Source organism: Podarcis melisellensis, assembly GCF_964234715.1.
Source record: "Podarcis melisellensis genome assembly, chromosome: 4".
Taxonomy (NCBI): domain Eukaryota; kingdom Metazoa; phylum Chordata; class Lepidosauria; order Squamata; family Lacertidae; genus Podarcis; species Podarcis melisellensis.
In genome coordinates, this window is record NC_138531.1 from 59,916,813 (window position 1) to 59,934,486 (window position 17,674).

The following is a 17,674-nucleotide window of genomic DNA, read 5'->3' on the forward strand; positions in this document are numbered from 1 at the left end:
AAAGGAGGAACTGAGGAATGCAAATTATGGTTACAAACGGACCATATTTGTATCCTGGCTGAAAGCCATTACTCATAACTTGGCTCTAGGTAGCATGTGTCAACAAGAGGTATGGCTTCATTGATGCCTAGTAAGAAAGATAAATTAACCTTCTTCTTTGGAGAACCGCCCAACCCCAAATCCCTATGTTACACAGAGTTGTGCATGTAATTGAAAGTTTTTGTGCATTCATCAAGGCACAGCCTTTACTGAAAGTTCCAATTTGAAAAACATTCAGAGCTACTCTAAGAGCCAATATTACTGAATCGTTTATTGCAGCCCAGTTTTCTGAAGTCTTTGCGCTTATGTCAAGTTTATTCTAGTAATGCAATCCTGGTTTTTAATATATCAGTATTATATTAATTAAATTTATTAGTTGCTTTTTTTGTCATGACAAATCAAAACGACTTACAAAAAATGAAAGAACTTCATACATACATCAAAACCAGAGGAAATAATACATTAAAAACATACACACCTTCTCTAAAATGGCCTAGATAGTAAACAGCCAAAGGCCTGGTTAAAAAGGAATGTTTTTGCCTGGTGTCTGAAGATATATAACAGTGGCACCAGCAAAGCCACCTGGCTATAGCATTCCACAAACAGGGAAACACCATTGAAAATGCCCATTCACATCCAACATTGATTATTTTAATATATTTTTTTCCATTTTGGTCACTTTGGATTTTTTTCAGTTTTTCTTCCAGTTCTCAATGAACTGTCAGCAAGACACCCATTAAGCCAGCATACTCCAGAAAATTTCACGAATGTCCAAAAAATCCCCAGCCCAACACTGATCACAATGGGTTCTAGAACCTTGTTGCTATTCTGTGTGCGCTCTTTCTCACATACCTACTTTTACAGTATGCCTGGATAGATTCTCAGTTTGAATGGAGGTCTGCACATTGTTTTAGATTTCTTAATTCTACTGTAGAGATTTCAGCTACAGGTACGATTGCAAGTGGATGCTTTATACCTATTACGGTGCTTAGTGAACTATGTTCCACAAGTCATCATTTAAGTAATAGACGGCGAACAGGAGTGTTGTTATGCAAATTAGTTACTGCTCAAATGGGGAGGGTGTTTAAGTATTCAAATGAGGTTGCACTCTTTCAGCTGTTTCAGTTTATATCTCCACTGAAGCAGACAATGGGCTTTTAGCTGTAGCACAAAACTACAACTCTACATGGCCATGCAACCACATCCATTTAGTGCCATCTCAGTAGATCAGATGATGTCTGAACTGCACTGATCTGTAGCTATCAGCTGGAAACAGCAATAGATGCTGATTTCATCAAGCAGAGAGGGTGACAGCAGAAGTAAGAATGCAAATGGCTGGAGATGTGAAAATTCAGTTTAAAACCTTGCCCTTTTTTTGAACAGAATGCAGAAAGCTGTTTCACATATAGAGACAGTATGTACTTTACTCTGTAGTATGTACAAGAGAATGTGGCTGTCTGTTGTTTGGTTTAAATGCTGCAGAGAAATGCAGCTACACTTGGCTATACAGAAATGTGTAGTATTAATCATATGCTGTTTCCAAGCATTTACAAAGACCATATTCTCACCTGAAAGAAATTAATGGCATATGCTTATAGAACCACACTGACTTACTCTAGTAAAGAGTGGTGCTTCAGATTATTACTTCTTTAACAGAATGCCCACTTGTTTGCAAAGGGAACAGTTCTTCCAGAGTAGTCAATATAACAGGAGCCTGGCACCATTTAGACTCTCTATACAATACTGTTTCTATTGGAACCTATTGCCATGTTTTGTAGTTTTCAATTATACTTTTTTCTCATTTCACACCAAGGCAACTATATCCCCGCCCTTGTAGATGATTAGAATAAAGGTTCAAAGCAACGTCAGCTGTCTTTGTACAATTACGTTCATACAGCAGAAACTCGTTATGTCTGTCACTCTTGACAGTAGTTACATTTCCCCTACCATGGATGACCATCACTTTGTAAATATTATTTTACCACCCAATCTTGGGAAGTGCTAAGTATACATAAATCTCCATTACAGCTTCTTCCTCCCTCCCCCACCTTTATGTAACATGATATCAGCATAGCACCGACCTCATTATTCATGTGACTAGCAGTTTCCTTCACGGAAAGATGATATGCCATTAAAAACTACTTTAGAATGTTTGTTCTTTGGGGTGTTACCAAAATCTAAGGCTAAAATGAAAAGGTAGAAATGCTCTTGCAGCTTCCTATGTTACTGTAGACACAGTTGCCTTTTCCATTCCATGTAAGGAGCTTGCATGAAGAGATTTTAACCATAACTGCAAAACCCCTGAGAAAATAGGCAGCTTTTTGGTCAGATTATCTCAAGCCAGGGTGCTGGGGAGCCCTCCTGTAAAGGCACTGATACCATTTTTGTTATGTACTGAGCTGAATCCTAGAACAATAGGATCCAGAATGCAGCAGTCTAATTGGTACGCAGGAGCCACCCAATCCAGCTTCAGGTGGAAGTGAATCAGCAACCTGATTGGTCAACAGGAGCAGCCCGGAATTAGCCAATCACGTGGGGCTCATTGTGTAAATAATGTATATATAGCCAGACGTTTTGGGGAAAGTTTCATTCATTGGTACTATGAGCTGAATAAAGAGCATGAAATTCACACTCAACTTCGAGTATACTTCAGTTTTTCTTCTCAACTGAAGCAGACCTAAACTGTCCTTTTTATGTGTTTGTTTGCTCTTGTTTTTTTGCATTACAGTGGTACCTCGTGTTAAGAACTTAATTCGTTTTGGAGGTCTGTTCTTAACCTGAAATTGTTCTTAATCTGAAGTACCACTTTAGCTAATGGGGCCTCCCGCATGGAAAACAAAATATTTATAAAATTATTTTTGTTTCTTGGTTTCCCATCATCTATGTATAAACGTTAAGTAATGAATTCCAAATTTCATATCTGGCCAGCCATTATCACTTCAAGTTGCACATTCTGTTTGCTTCCAGAGCTATTGGCCTGTTAATGAGTGCTGTGCTTTCTCCATTGTATTTTTTTTTATAGCTCATGAAGATACCATGCTATGATCTTTCGTTAGTACGATTGACTTCAGATTTTCTCATTACTGCAGAACATTAACTTGCAAGGGGCATGATTTACTTCTGTAAGTGGATTTTATGTCATCTGTGTTGGAGAGTTTCTGTGACTTATTTAAATCTCCATTTCCCCAGCAATCTGTCTATGTGCTAAAACAAAGGAAAAACGGAATGCTGGACTTGACTAACATACTAAAGGCATTAGGGAAATGAAAACTGCCTAGTTAGACAAACACAACAGCAGAACCCAGCACCACATGGATCCAAAGCAACCACCTGGAAAAGAAAGACAGAAAGCTGAGGCCATTCAAACAGACTTTGAAAATATTTTGTCAGCAGGGCACTGTAGTAATTTGGCTACGGGAAGAAATTATTGCATGCAAATGCACTGATGGTGCAGAATGTAAAATATTTACTTTCTTTTTTCTTGTCTTTAATGGGCTAGTCCTAGTGTAAGCAGCTTTAGATTGTGACCTTTGAAATGTGTGACAGAAAAGCTTTTCTTCCATTGGCTATATTTTGAATAATTCATGCAGGAACAATCCTGCTCTGTAATGCGGGGGACGGGGACTAAACATACAGTATATTTTAACCAGAGATGCTAGATTTCTGCCAGTAGTTGCTCCTATATTTGGGGGGGGGGGATGAACGAATTCCTATGCCCCACGAATAACCCAGAGATGCATTTTAAAGAAAAGCACACATTCTACTCATGTAAAAATACCAGGCAGGCCCCACAAATAAGCCAGAGGTGCATTTTAAATAAAAGGACACATTCTACTCATGTAAAAACACACTGATTCCCAGGCCATCCACGGGCAGGATTTAGAAGGTGATTGGGCCGGATCCGGCCCCCGGGCCTTAGTTTGCCTACTGATGGTCATGAGGATCAACAGGCTGAAAGTGAATCAGCTTCCAGATAAAGATGATGCAAGTGCCACTGCTAGGTACTTGGAGCACAGGCCCATGGCACAAATTTGCATGTGCTAATTTGTTATGTATAGATCCTCTGGGAAATTACAATGGCGGGTGGCTGGTGTACTCAGCAACCTGCAAGCAATTTTGTTTAAAAAAAAAAGTTATGAGGAGGGAAGTGCCAGAGATCCCAAGCCCACCACAGAAAACCCAGGGATCAGGTCCTTTACAACACTTTCTAAAAATGCTCCTGGATGCAACCCCTGCCTGCCCCCAGCCTTTCACATCTGTAAATAGCCTCCCTAATTTCATATAAAGGATCACTGCCTGAAGCTCTTCCTCTGTTACATTTTGCTGAAAGCTGCATTCCTCCTGCTATGACCATATTTGTTTCTTTTGCAATGGCTCACACTCATTTAAGAAAGTGTTCTTGTTTTGATTTAAATGGTACATACTTGAAATACACAACTGCATACAGCATTTTATGACCATGAAAACTATACTTCAGTGGAAGCCGAGCATGAAATGGCAGACTTTGTTTATTTGGATACACACTAGTTTATTTAGAATATACACCCAATGCCTATGCCAAAATCTGCTGAGGTCTGTAATCAATAAAGTTGCAGCCTGTTTCAATCCCTATTTGGTTGCCCTGTGTTTATTGCAACTTTATCATGCCTTGGGTTCCACCTGCAAGCACTCTGTGACTTGTTTCCCATTCAATTAAGGGACGTGTTCAATGCAACTTAGCCTCATGTGTGTGGACAGAGGATTGCAGGCAGCATGCATCATTCACCCAAAGTCAACTGTAGTAATTACCTCAGCGTCATAAAGTAAGCTTTAGGTCTGAATAAAGAAACTAGATTCCTTCATTCTAAAAATATTGTACAAATAGATCACTCTGCCATATTAGTATAAACTCTTCACATGCTAGTGCAAAATCACTATGTGCTGCTACACTTATCAGGGTGCTGACATATCCCAGCCTGAATAACTGGCATTTGCTATGACTTGCATTTTTAACGTGCTTGCTGTAAGGATGGCGAGAGAAAGAAACTATTACAAGCTGATGTAGCCTTTTGAAGCCTTTCATTGGAAAGGATATTTTTGGTATCCCAAAGAAAAATATATGCAGAGATGCACTACCTACAGGCTTATTATAAAATCCTGACTATGCAGTTAAGATGCAGCTGCTAGCAATTCATCACGTAACTTCTCTCCATTCCTATTGGTGGATTATTTTAGTGCTGAGAATTATGCTAGCAGATGCAAAACTTCCTGTGCGTACATGCCAGAGTTTTTACTGATTAACCGCTTAAATCATATAGGTTTTTTACAGCTCTTCTTGCCTCTGTTTTCCTTTATCTTTTAAATTACATCACAAGGACAGCTCTTTTCTTGCAGAGCACAAATGATTTAGGAACTGAAGACTGGATGGGGCTATTAAGCTGATCAAGTGGACACCTGCATATAAGAATATGTTGAATTTAATATAAGGGTATGACTAAAATGCTTGGAGTTGTGGCTATGGAAGTTTGCTACCTGAAAACTTCTTTGTTCCAGTTTCACGTTTTCCCTTGCTCCTTTTGCAGGAAGTAGTAGTGGCCTAGAAATTTTTTACTGCTTCATGTAGTCAGCTGACCACCAATTAGCTGTGGTAAAGAAAAAAAGGGGGGGAATTGTCTACTTCATGTGTCTACATGGAATTATCGGGTATTGCAGTGTATAGTGGTAGTACATTTTCATCCTCTAGTATGCAGCTGTTATGTTGTTATGTGAGACAGTAATGTCACTTAGCACATTTACCCCCGACCATGGAAAATATCTTAAATGAATAATGTGCCAGTCCACCCCAGTCCTAGTCTGTCCAGAGGCGTAAGAAGAGGGGTGTGATGGGGCGAACCGCCCCGTGTGTCATTGCTGAGGGGGGTGACATTCGGTGTGCCACCCGCCCGCAACTCCCAAGCCTACCCCAAGCTTTGCCAGCGGCCTTCCCCCCTTCACCCTTCATTTTGACAGCTCGGGGGAGGCTTGGGAATTACAGGCGGGGGGGGTGCGCCATTCCCCCGCACTCCCAGGCTGCTGGAGGAGGCAGGCAGGCAGGCAGGGAGAGGATTGGAAGAAGGCAGGCAAGCAAACAAGCGGAGGTGGGAGGGAAGGAGAGAAGCAAAAGCTTCCTCAACTCAGGACCCAAACCCTGGAACGCACAGGAGCAGAGGTGGGTGTGAGAACAAAGTTGGGGGGGGGATTTAACTGCTTATGCTCACAATGTTAAGTAAATAAACCAGCAAATAACACTTGCAACTGTAAGCATCCTATTTTTCCTTCTTTTAATAATTTCAATGAAGGGGGTGACAAAAAAAATTCTGCACCAGGTACCACCTGACCTTGCTACACCTCTTAGTCTGTCATGAACGGCATCTCATTTCGTTTGGCCCCAATGTCAGGGAGGATACCATATGCTGTTTGAACCTCGTGGTAGGGAGAAGAGAGGTGGGAGAGGCCAGGAAATCCACCTGCATATCCTTCTCTGGCAGCCCAAGTTACCTTGAGGCCTGTGCATTTTTTCATGACTGGAAAGAGATGCAGCCTATTGTCACCCTTCATGTCAAATTTTTGCTCTGCTGCTACTGTGGAAAAGGAATGATTTAGTTTGGCTTGATATCAGCTTAATTTGGTTTAAGCTCAGGCCAAATCTGATGCACAGTCCTACTTTCATGCCAAATTTGGTTAAAATCACTGCAGCTTTGAAAGGTTCAGCACTCCATTTTGATTCAAAATGCCATCCAATAATATTCAAATATATATCAAAACTTACTCCTCCATCCTAGGAGCCATTGTGCCAAATTGGGTCACGTTATCTTTGGAGGTGTCCACTTTTTGCAATTTAGAATAGGCTAATCAATCTTGATTCAAAATTGAGTCTAATAGTATCAACACACAGGGCAAAACTGCTCCTTAAACTTCAGGAACCTTTACATCAAATTGGAAGAAAAGTAGGGCATGTTCATGCTCACTGCCTTGAACTCCATAGAGAAAGGTATTTCAATGTAATAAATATTAAACTGTATGGTGGTTTTCACACCACATTTATAAAATCACCTAAACTTTTTAGGTTATTAAAAATCTGTTTACATTGAATCTTTTGCAACTATATTTATCTTATACTAACCTGATTACTGGCATTTTTGAAAACTGAGATGCAACATTAGGCATGTATAGACAAACACAAATATCTAATTATGCTCGAACCTTTACTCAAGTTTGTTTTTTCTTTCTTTTTCTCAAATTTTAGATCAGCTGTATTAAAACCTGCAAAAGCACATCACGCTTTGGAATGATTCTCTCTTCATGTGTTGAACAGATAGAAGGACTCTGCTGCTCAACCAGTTGAAAGTAATTTGGAAAAATCTAATTCTTTTGCTTATGATAGGGCTGTGCCTGTGACAGCAGTGGCAGCTTTTGTAAACAATGGACGGTTTTCACATTTGATATAATTATGGGGCAATGAATTGCTCATGGATGCTAAACTTGGACTCATTTTTGTTCAGAGTAATAAGTTCAGCTTCTGTTTGTAGATCCTGCTAATTTAGGATCACCACATGGCAAAGATGAAATGTGCCTGCAAATTTAATGGGAAGTACAATTACATGGATGAGCTTCCTCTCTCTCTCTTCCTTTTTGATGCAGCAGACAGATGCAAGCTCTGAATTCAGAAAGCAGCTTTGATAAAGCCCTTTCGCTTGGACCTAACGAGAGTCATTTGATGATGGAGCAAGAGGATAATATATTTTATTGTTTGTGGTCATTCAGTTCTTCACCTCATCTCTTTCAAAAATAGAATAATTATCTCTGGATGAAACACTTTTCCAACGGACTTCAATTTTCCCTAGAAAACCTACTACAAACTTAATTTCAGTGATTAATCTTTGATGGACTTCCTTTTGTTGTTCTCTGTACCAGACTAATGATTATTAATACCACCTGGGCAAAGGAAATTATCTAACATTAGAGTATCAAGATGACCATTCATTTGATGCTTCTTAGTGGGCCAACACAGCTGTCCAGACAGAAAAAAGAGGAATAATTATGCTTTTATCACCAATAACTTATTTTTAAAAATGCACAGAAGTACCTCATCTTTATTGTCCATTCCTATCCCACACATATACACTGCAGCATAAACAGATGGGAAACCCAGTTGATAAGAGTTACTAACTTTTGTTTCTTTATGTTTCAATTGTTTCAGCCATGACATTCTTCTTGATTCTCTATGCATTTTAAATCAGTGCATAGAAGCAATGGCATGTCTTAATCACTAGAGTACATTGAGCAAGATTTTTTCCCAATATGGGAATGACTTGTATTAGATTGCTATCTATGGCTGTGGTGCAAGCAAATCTAAGTGAATGAGCAATGAAATAACTGATTTGCAGAGTATGAGGATTTATTCACATGATCCTTGCAGCCTATGGTAACTTCACTTTTTCTGTCACCCTGTATTCACCCAACTTGTGTTCAGCATGTGGTGCTAGCCTCCTACAACTAGCTCAGAATGTGGCAAAATGACAAGAAAGCATTGGATGGTCAAAACCAAGACACCTTTAGCTTCCACAGTAGCTAAGGTATTTAATATCCCAGGTATTTAAATATCCCAAGTAAATAAATCAAGTGTGTGAGCAAAATGGGCTACTCCCCTGAAGCACACAGACCCACATAATATGCAGGAACAGCATATATGTGTGTGTGTGTGCGCGCGAGCGCACATACTACAGCCCTTGCTGGAATGCAGGCTTGGGGTATATTTCTAATAAATGCCATAGATGTTGTTCTTTATCTATCATGCAGAACAATGGAATACATTTGGCTTTGCACATTTCATAATCAATGCTCACTGATTTTTCTTAGGAAGCCCATTTTTGCTCTTGCAAAACAATACAGCGGGTATGACAAATTCCAAGTTATGACTGTTTCCAAAAGAGCCACAACTTCCAAATTATTATTCTCTTTGCAAGCAAGTCTTGTTAATCGTATGCATTTCTTGCTTATTTGTTTACTTCCCCCAGTCTCCACTGCAAGCAGCTGGAAGCTAAACCCTAAATATTTTTCAGCATTAATAATTTGAACTACAGACTTCATTGAGACAACAAAGACTAACACAGGGTACTCTACTTGTCACCACAACTACTGTCTATGGAGAATATGAAGTTCAGCTTAGCCCAGTGATATCCATCTATGATTACAGCCATGTGATACTGTTCCTCAGATCTCTATACTTCCCACCCCCTCATATATCGACCAAACTCATTTTCCTTACCTTAAAGTTTTCTACACATTTTCCCTGAACTATCTCTATGCCTTTACTTCCAAGTGACTTTCTCCTTTACAGTCCTATTCATTGCACCTGCACACATTACCTTGTATGCTCTTAAAAGCCTTGCTCTTACCTTGGTGCCCCTTAGGCCTAAATCATAAGAAAAATAAAATATTAGAATACAAAAAGTGGCCAACAAACTTGTCTCATGCCTCCTTAAACCAAGGCAGAAACCACTAGCTCTCTGGAGTCTACCCAAGAAGTTCCCAAAAGGGAAAAGAAGCCTCTGATGAAACTTAAATTTTCACCTACTCCCAATGAGGCACATAGCTCCCCGTAACAAGCCTTCAGCAGCAACAGTCAACATCTTGGATGTCTAAAAAAGCCTTATAAAGGAAGAATTCCTGCCTCTCACCTGAAAATCTAATGAGATCTTGAGCACACCCAAGTCCCACAAAATCATTTCATGAGTCACTGTGTGTTTAATCAAAGAAGAAACTGTCAACATAAAACAAACAACTGATTCATATAGAGGAGTTAGAGGGCCTACTGTTCTGTCCTTGCCTCTGTCCATCTATCTTCTTCTACTTCCTGCACCACTTTCAAAATCCTCTGCTTGCTATACTTTACTTGAGCACCACACATATTGTTCCAAAAGCTACAGGCTCCAAAGTATCCCTTGAGGCCTGCGATTCTTCCTGAAACCTTGGGAGTACCTTCTTTCCCCACCTTGCTATGGCAAATGTCTCTTTCTACTGGAGAGCTGTCATACTTTTTTCATTACAACTGATATCCAGAGTCTGTGGCAGAAACATGCAAAATTGCAAAGCAGACACATTCAATGCCTGTACTTTTATCAGTTTTAGGTCATTATTTTTTAGAAATGAATATACCTCCTGCAAATGAGAATTGCTTTTCACATGCCCACAAACTTGAAATTGTTATAAAGATGTTAAGGCCTTATCATATTTTCATTTTCATTTTTATGGTTACAGTGTAATGATGCATATAATGTGATAATGTACAATGCAGATGGAGTCATCTTTTAAAAGATGGTATAATATTACGACAACACAGTGTGTTGCTCTCTGACAACCAAGGTGGGAAAATCACCATGTTAAAGGTGATTTATTAGGTTTCTTTTGCAAATACAATCTGCCTAAAATATTTAATCTGGAGCGAGTGACAGAAAAAGAAAGAACAAAGACAATACTTTGGAGTTTAAAGTGACTATAGGAGGGGGAGAAAGTTGATTATTACACCAAGTAAATTTCTTACATTGCAATCCTATACCTGCTGAATACAAAGCAAACTCCATTGACTTTAATAGGATTTAATCCCTGGTAAATATGGTATAGTATTGCAATCATAAACTTCTTTGCTTTTCGGGGGTACTGAGTGAATGTTTACTCAAAGACATTCCTGAGTATCTTTTACAATTCTAGGCTTAGTTTCTATTTTAATATTGTGGAAGAGGGGAATATAATAGGGATTATTTTGCTTCCTCCTAACAAATCACTCTCCCATGAGTAGCTTGCATTAGGTATTGCAAGCTGGGAGCATAGCAGACTGTACCCTTGCATGTAGTTATTCTTGATTTTGCACACTTTTAGTATGAGAAGCAAAGTTGATAAGCCAGGACCTTTATCAAGCAGAGTATTATAATGTCTATCCACTTCTTCAATAATATTTTTGAGTCTGGATAATAGTGGGTTTGGAATAGTGGCTTTAATTGCTGTTTTTTGGCCATTCGCTGCTTTTAGTGCGAGAACCAAATCGCACAATATCTGACATCTGATTCTTCCTGGGTTGTTTTGAACTACAGAGGGGGCTGACTTAAAATATATTTTACACATATACCTCGTTGTATGCTTGTGTCAGCATTTCAAATATGCTTAGGGAGGGTTCACCTCAGAGCTATAATAATGTGTTCCTGAGCATCTGCCATCTAGAAAAGAAATGTTAGCTACAGGCAGGCAACTGATTTTTACAAGAATTCAAGGCTGCAAGGAGAGCCTTTGTTGCCCATTATATACATATATGTTGTTTGTTTTTCATTCTCTCTCTATCACCTCTGGCCAAAAATATTTGTGTATTGCTTTTTTTAAAGTTCATCATGTTTGACACACAGCATTTAGATCAAGTGCTTCAGTGTTTTAGGTTAAAAAGTGAAAAATGCAGAAGTTTCAGCTTTCAGTGCAGTTTAAAACTGGTTAAAAATCTGCCCAGTTTTCTAAACGAGACCTAGCTACAACTCAAAACTACAAAATAACTTGTACTTTTAAAAACCTCAGTATAAGCACAATATAGGCTCAGTTGAGGTTACTAAGTGCAACATATAAGCTAAAATCAAAATATTGTATAACCTCCAAGTGTCCTGGTTAAAGCGGGACATCCTGGATTGAGAGCAGCCTTCTCAGCTTCTGATCTCAATCACCAATGTCCTGTTTTGGCTCCCATGCTCTGGCCATGCCAGAGGGTAGAACCAAAAGATGGTTGTTTTTTGCTTCTGCGTTGTGGCACAAGTCAATTGGCTTCACATTAGAACGTGGGACCAAAAAACAAAAGCAAAACATATCTTGTCCCCTCTCACATTGCTACTCTTCCTCCTCCTTCCGTCACAGCAATTCCAGAAGCCAGCTTCCAGAAATATATCTGCTGTGCTGGTGGAGGAGCAGGAGGTGGAGGTGGCAACTGAAGGTAGGGGGTGAGCAGGTAAAAGAAGCACAGATATGGGGCAGGTGGAAAGCACCAAGATCAGGTGGGTGAGTGAGTGAAGCAGTGCAGAGATGGAGCTGGCGGGTAGCAACAAGATTGGCTGGGTGGGTGGATGAAGGAAGGAACACAGAGATGGGTCATGTGGGTAGCGCCGAGATCGGGTGGGTGGGTGAGAGCGCCAAAGCTGATTTCTGCTGTGATCCAAGGCTGCGGCTATAGCAGAAGTAAGACCATCTTGGGGTGTTAATCGTGTGAACCCCACCATCACAGGTTCAGGTTGTATATATGTGCAAATAAATTGTGTATCATAAAGACACCACAGTCTCTGCTGCATCCCATTCCAAAGGAAACATGAACCTAGAACCCCTGGAATCTCATACTTTTCCCAGATTGGGGTAGCATGCAACAACAATACATTGGAAAATACAGTCATGGATAGGCCTCAGCAATATATCGATATATCGCCCAGGATCAGTATAAGGAGCAGACCACGATGTCGGTTTCACTCAGGGGTATACCACTGGTGAAACTGCCACCACTCCTGAGTCTCTCTGCTAGAAGCTCCCACTGGAGGAAGGAACTCTTGACTGCTGCTAACAGAAGGACTCGGGAGAGGCAGCAGTTTCATCAGTGATATATCACTGAGTGAAACCACCATCCTACTCTGCCCTCAAATGATGGAGAGGGAGAAACAAGCTGTATCAGCAAGACACCCATACAGCTTGTTCCTCCCTCTGCATCTTTAAACTGCTCAGCTGAGGAGTGTGCCGCTGCCCTTGCCTTAAGTTGAGCAGTTAAAGAGCCCCCAGCCCAGCGCTGGATCCTGTAAGCCGGTGGCGGGTGGGGGCTCTCTGAAACTGCTCAGCTGAGGGGAGTGCAGTTGTCACTCCCAGCAGTGAGCAATTAAAGGAACCCCGATGCTCCACCCACTCACGCGAGACAACCAGGACTATCTCAGCTGGGGGGAGACATTCCCTCCACCCAGCTGAGCTGTGCAAAGCAGCCCTATTGCTCTTGCTGCTCCTGCACGAGTGGCGAGAGCACCGGGGCTGTCTCAGCTGGGAGAGGGGAAACCTTCTGTCCCCCCAGCTGAGCAGCACAAGCAAGCTGCATTGTCCCAGCCTGCGAGCCTGGGTGAAACCACCTCAGCTCTCAAGGCAAAAGCTGGAGCAATTTCACCTGGTGTCTCACAGGCTGAGGCCAATGCATCCTATTTTTTCAATATATCGCCAAACCGCAATGTTTGGCTGGCAATACACTGCAATGTTGAAAAGCTGATATCGCCCAGCCCTAGTTATGGATCATTGATGTCACATATAGATTTGCCCCAATCTGACTCCTACAGAGCAACAAGCTAAAAGAGGAATTTCAGCAGCAGCAGCAGTATCCTTAAAAATAAACAGCCATTCATCCTTAGCCCGATATATCACCAATTACTTCCTATGAACCTAATCTTAAGATAATTAGAGCAATATCATCTTTATTATATTCAGAATGGTGGCTCTTATGTGATTCTGTCTGATGAAAGAGACAGGATAACAAGGATTGGAAGCCATATCCAACATAAAAGTGACTGGCTACAATACAGCATGCTAGTGCTTTTGTAGTGTTTCACAGCTGCCCAGAAATACATTTTCTTTTCAATCAGGTAGTTATAAAACTGTCATTTTTTGTACCATTATTTGCTTATTTCCCTTTCAATTTTTTTAAAAATCTTAACAATACAAAACAATACGAAAACAATACGTTTAAAGGGCGACATGATTACTAGAAAAGAAAGAAAAATCAACATGTTAGTTTGCTGCTATTCTGAGACAAAAGGAATGTAGGATATACTTGAGTCCTGAGTGGGACTAAAAATTCCAGCATTGGCAGCACCCCAAAGGCTGCTGAATATGGAGCATAGGAAGGATGTAGGAATTGGCTTGTTGATGTTCCCTGAGTAATGGCTCCCAAGGAGCCTCTATCTCATCTACAAAAGGACACCATCTGTTGAAAAGGGTGCTGCCAATCTCTAAATTCACTCAGAGCATTGCAGTTTTTCGGTCCTACCCTTTCCTATCCTGACCTTCAAATAATCTTCACTGTGTCTACAACTTAAAAGAATGTGCTTATAGTCACAACTAGGTTCTCAGGCTGATTGATTATATAAAATTAGCACACATACCCCTCTTTTTAAATAGGTATTTCCAGAAATACTTAAAAATCCTTCAAAACAATCTCAAAGATTTTTTAAAAATAATTACTTTTCAATTTCAAGTTACAGGCGTAGCAGATAAAATATGTTTACAAATGCCATGCCTGTACGAATATATATGCCTGTACAAATAGATTACATATATATTGATAAACGAAAAATGATAATACAAAGTCTAACTCCAGCCTGTCTGTCTCTGATTTTGAATTGGGGGAGTGTGAGACCACATAGAATCATGAGAAACATGCCCCCCCACAAAGAAAAAGAAGAATCTGGTATACAACCATGTTATTAAGGTCTACAAATATTGGATTTTATATGTAGGTTATCAGTAAATCCCATGTTTTGCTGCTTGCTGGGATAGGTTTCTCTTAGTGATCAGTGCAGGAAGGGTGCTACAGGGGGTAATTTGCATTGAGGCTATTGTGGGAGGGGGGCATTAAATCCTCCCTCACTACAGTACCAATCATGATTCTCTCTTTGTGAGATTTTTTTGAGGGGGTAAACTGATACACAATGCAATGCTATTTGGAAATGAAGACTTAAAGGGAAAGTGTTCATTCCTAGAAAGGAGGGCTGGATCATAGAAAAGGAAATGGCTGGATCACAACCTAAAATCAGATTGCTGAGCAATCAATAGAGATCATGATCTGACCAGAATAGCAACAAAATGGATCATCCATACTTGAGGAAATCATAGCTATTCCATTAAGTTTGAAAAGTCAGAATTTCTTAGCTATGGGGGTGGTGGGAACTAGAAGGAAGGGGGGGGGAGAGACAAGATGCGGATGTTTAGTTAATGACATGGTGCAGATGTTATTGTAGCTATTTCACAATCAATGCCCAGTAAGGAAACAGTCTTAAAAACAAACTGTTTCCCATGTCAGTGAAATCTCAATTTGAGTGCCTTACTACAATCATAGAATTAGGAAAGATCTCATGGATAAAGGAACTACCCCAGCTAGACACATATTCTTCATTAAACTAAAGCAGTCATATTTGTTATTATTATTTTTTAATATACATCTCTATTTGGAAAATGTATAGCATAATTCTAAAGTACATACAATTCAGTAGTAGGAATATTAGATTTAACTCCATATCTCTAAGGCTTCAGGCAAGTGTGCATTTTGCCATTTTTTTATTATATTTGTATTTTTTATTGTAACCTTTCAGTTCCTTTCTCACCTCCCTACCATGCAGAGACATCACTTCAGTACAGCTAGAAATGTTCCATATTGGATTCTTAGCCTCTTGTCAGTCTCACATCCTACAATAAACTGACTGGGTTATAGAGGTCATGTTCACAGCCTTCAAGATGTCTCAAAGACCTTGGGATATCAGTCAGTGGCTAAAACAGAGTCTTTAAACAATTTATTTTTTGTAAACAGAGAGTAAGCTGAGAATGTGTGTGAAACATTTTATTTTCAATTTTGCTTTGCACATTGGTTCGGAGGTGGATTTTTTGTTGTTACTATTCCTGTCTTGATTGTGTTTTCTAGTAACTTTCCCCTCTTAACTGAAGAATGATGAGCACACCTCTCTAATGTTGTTTGATTGTGGGCCCACAATGATAAATCACTAATGTTCTATTATGGACTCCTAAAAGGAGAACTGAGCCAGCTTTGTGGTTGGATGACTTCCGTCTAACCCTTATTGTTGTTTGTTTGTTCTCTGCTAAAGACAATTTTTGTTTATCATGGATTGTGTGCTGGAGACTCTGACACTGAAATTTGGCACCGTTCTTTCGGTCAGTTTGGTCAAAATGATTTACAACTCTTTCTCCATGACTAGCTTCCATTAGTCCTGAATGCAAAGTCAACAAATATTCATAGGAGACCACAGGGAATGTTTTAGGATTTCTGAATGCTACAGCTCTAACTGTGCCAGGGGACAATTACCTCATGTCTCACAAACAGTACATTATGAAGTGGGGATTATATTCTCTTTTTCATGGTCAGTCTGGTTAGCTGAATATTCAAAAACCAACTAAAAGATTATGCAACAGGAAATAACTTTTCCAGTTATAGAAAAATGCCAAGCTTAAGTTCAAAATGTGAATTCTTCATCCAAATAACCCCCAACTTGTGTTTTTAAAGCTTCTTATTGAAAGCCAATGTGGTGTAGGTGGTTGGACTGTTTGACTAGGACCCAGGTACCAGGGTTCATATCCCCATGAAGCTTGGCCGAGTTGCCCTAGGCCAGTAATAATATCTCAGTCTAACCTACCTCACAGGGTTGTTATGAGGATAAAATGGAGGAGAAGAACCATTTATGCCACCTTGAGCTCCTAGAAGTAATAGTGGGTTTAAAATATAAAAATAAAATCAACTGCTACAGTAAAGTGATTCAGGTACAAAGCTATCCACTTCAGTTTATTTCTCTCATAATTGTAAGGAGGGCTTAAATGTTCCTTATATAAAGAGGGGGAGAAGGAAAAATTATTGACTTGAAAATTGGTGGTTTATAATGTAATAATAGTGAGGTAGGTGCCCGTCCCACCCTATATTTCTTAACCTCAGCACCCCCTTCCTCCCTCAAGCTCTATTTCCCTTCACTGACATACAGAGCATTTTCAATTCACTGTTCTCACCCATCTTGCTTCCACAACTGTTACACATGGGAGCTTGGGCCTCTCCCCTTCGTTTCACCTGTGGCAGGTACTAGGCAAGCCAATAGGCGAGAGAGGGCCATGGGGATCCAAGAAACGGCTGCTAATACCCAGGAAAGCAAGTCCTAATCTTCTATTCAGAAGGGAATATTTGCTATAGTTTTTGTCACAGATCCAGTGAAATGCTAGTAAATGTTCAAAGCAAGCGCTTACCCTGACTTCTTCTCCGGAAGAGACGTCAGAACTTGTTTCCAAACTTGATTCTTTGCTCTGCATGACTAGAAAGAAAGAAAGACCACTCAAGATTCTAGATGGGCCCAGGGCCACAAAGGCAAAAGGGGGGGAAAGCCCAGTTTTACTAACCTTAACCAAACTCCAGTTTCAAGTTAACACACCTTCAGTCCCAGTGTGTTTATTGAGGCCTACCAGACCTTTCCATGACTAGTGACCGAGTAAAACCTGGAATGGAACTACTCCAGATTCTGGTATACAACAAGAACTCTTAGAAAACCCGGAACGGATTTTCAAACGTCACACCTTCCTCTCAGCTATAGAAAAACAAGGAGGAAGACAGGCGTGTAGGAGTGGGGAAAATGCCCTATGTTTTGGGTAAAGCAGAAATGCCATGAATTGGGTAAAGCAGAAATGCCAGAAATGACAATAGAATTTTTTATGCACAGTTTTAACTGTTGCTTTAACTGTTTTAGGTGTTAAAGCAGAGGTGAAGATAAAGGTAAAGGGATCCCTGACCATTAGGTCCAGTTGTTGCTGACTCTGGGGTTGCAGCGCTCATCTCGCTTTATTGGCCGAGGGAGCTGGCATACAG

General features: G+C 40.2%; 1 long non-coding RNA gene across 5 annotated transcripts in view; it reads right to left on the bottom strand.

Moving 5' to 3' along the window:
- Window positions 1–17,391, bottom strand: part of LOC309368103 — a 53,819-nt gene extending 36,428 nt beyond the window's left edge. For 2 of the 5 annotated variants that reach the window (XR_014167529.1, XR_014167530.1), the window contains exons 1-2: window positions 17,212–17,386; window positions 17,062–17,126 (exon numbers count right to left, since the gene is read on the bottom strand). This is a non-coding gene — a long non-coding RNA (uncharacterized lncRNA). Of the gene's footprint in view, window positions 1–17,061; window positions 17,127–17,211 lie in introns of all 5 variants that reach the window. The other 3 variants (XR_014167531.1, XR_014167532.1, XR_014167528.1) reach the window with 2 other exon arrangements.
- Window positions 17,392–17,674: the final 283 nt, after the last annotated feature.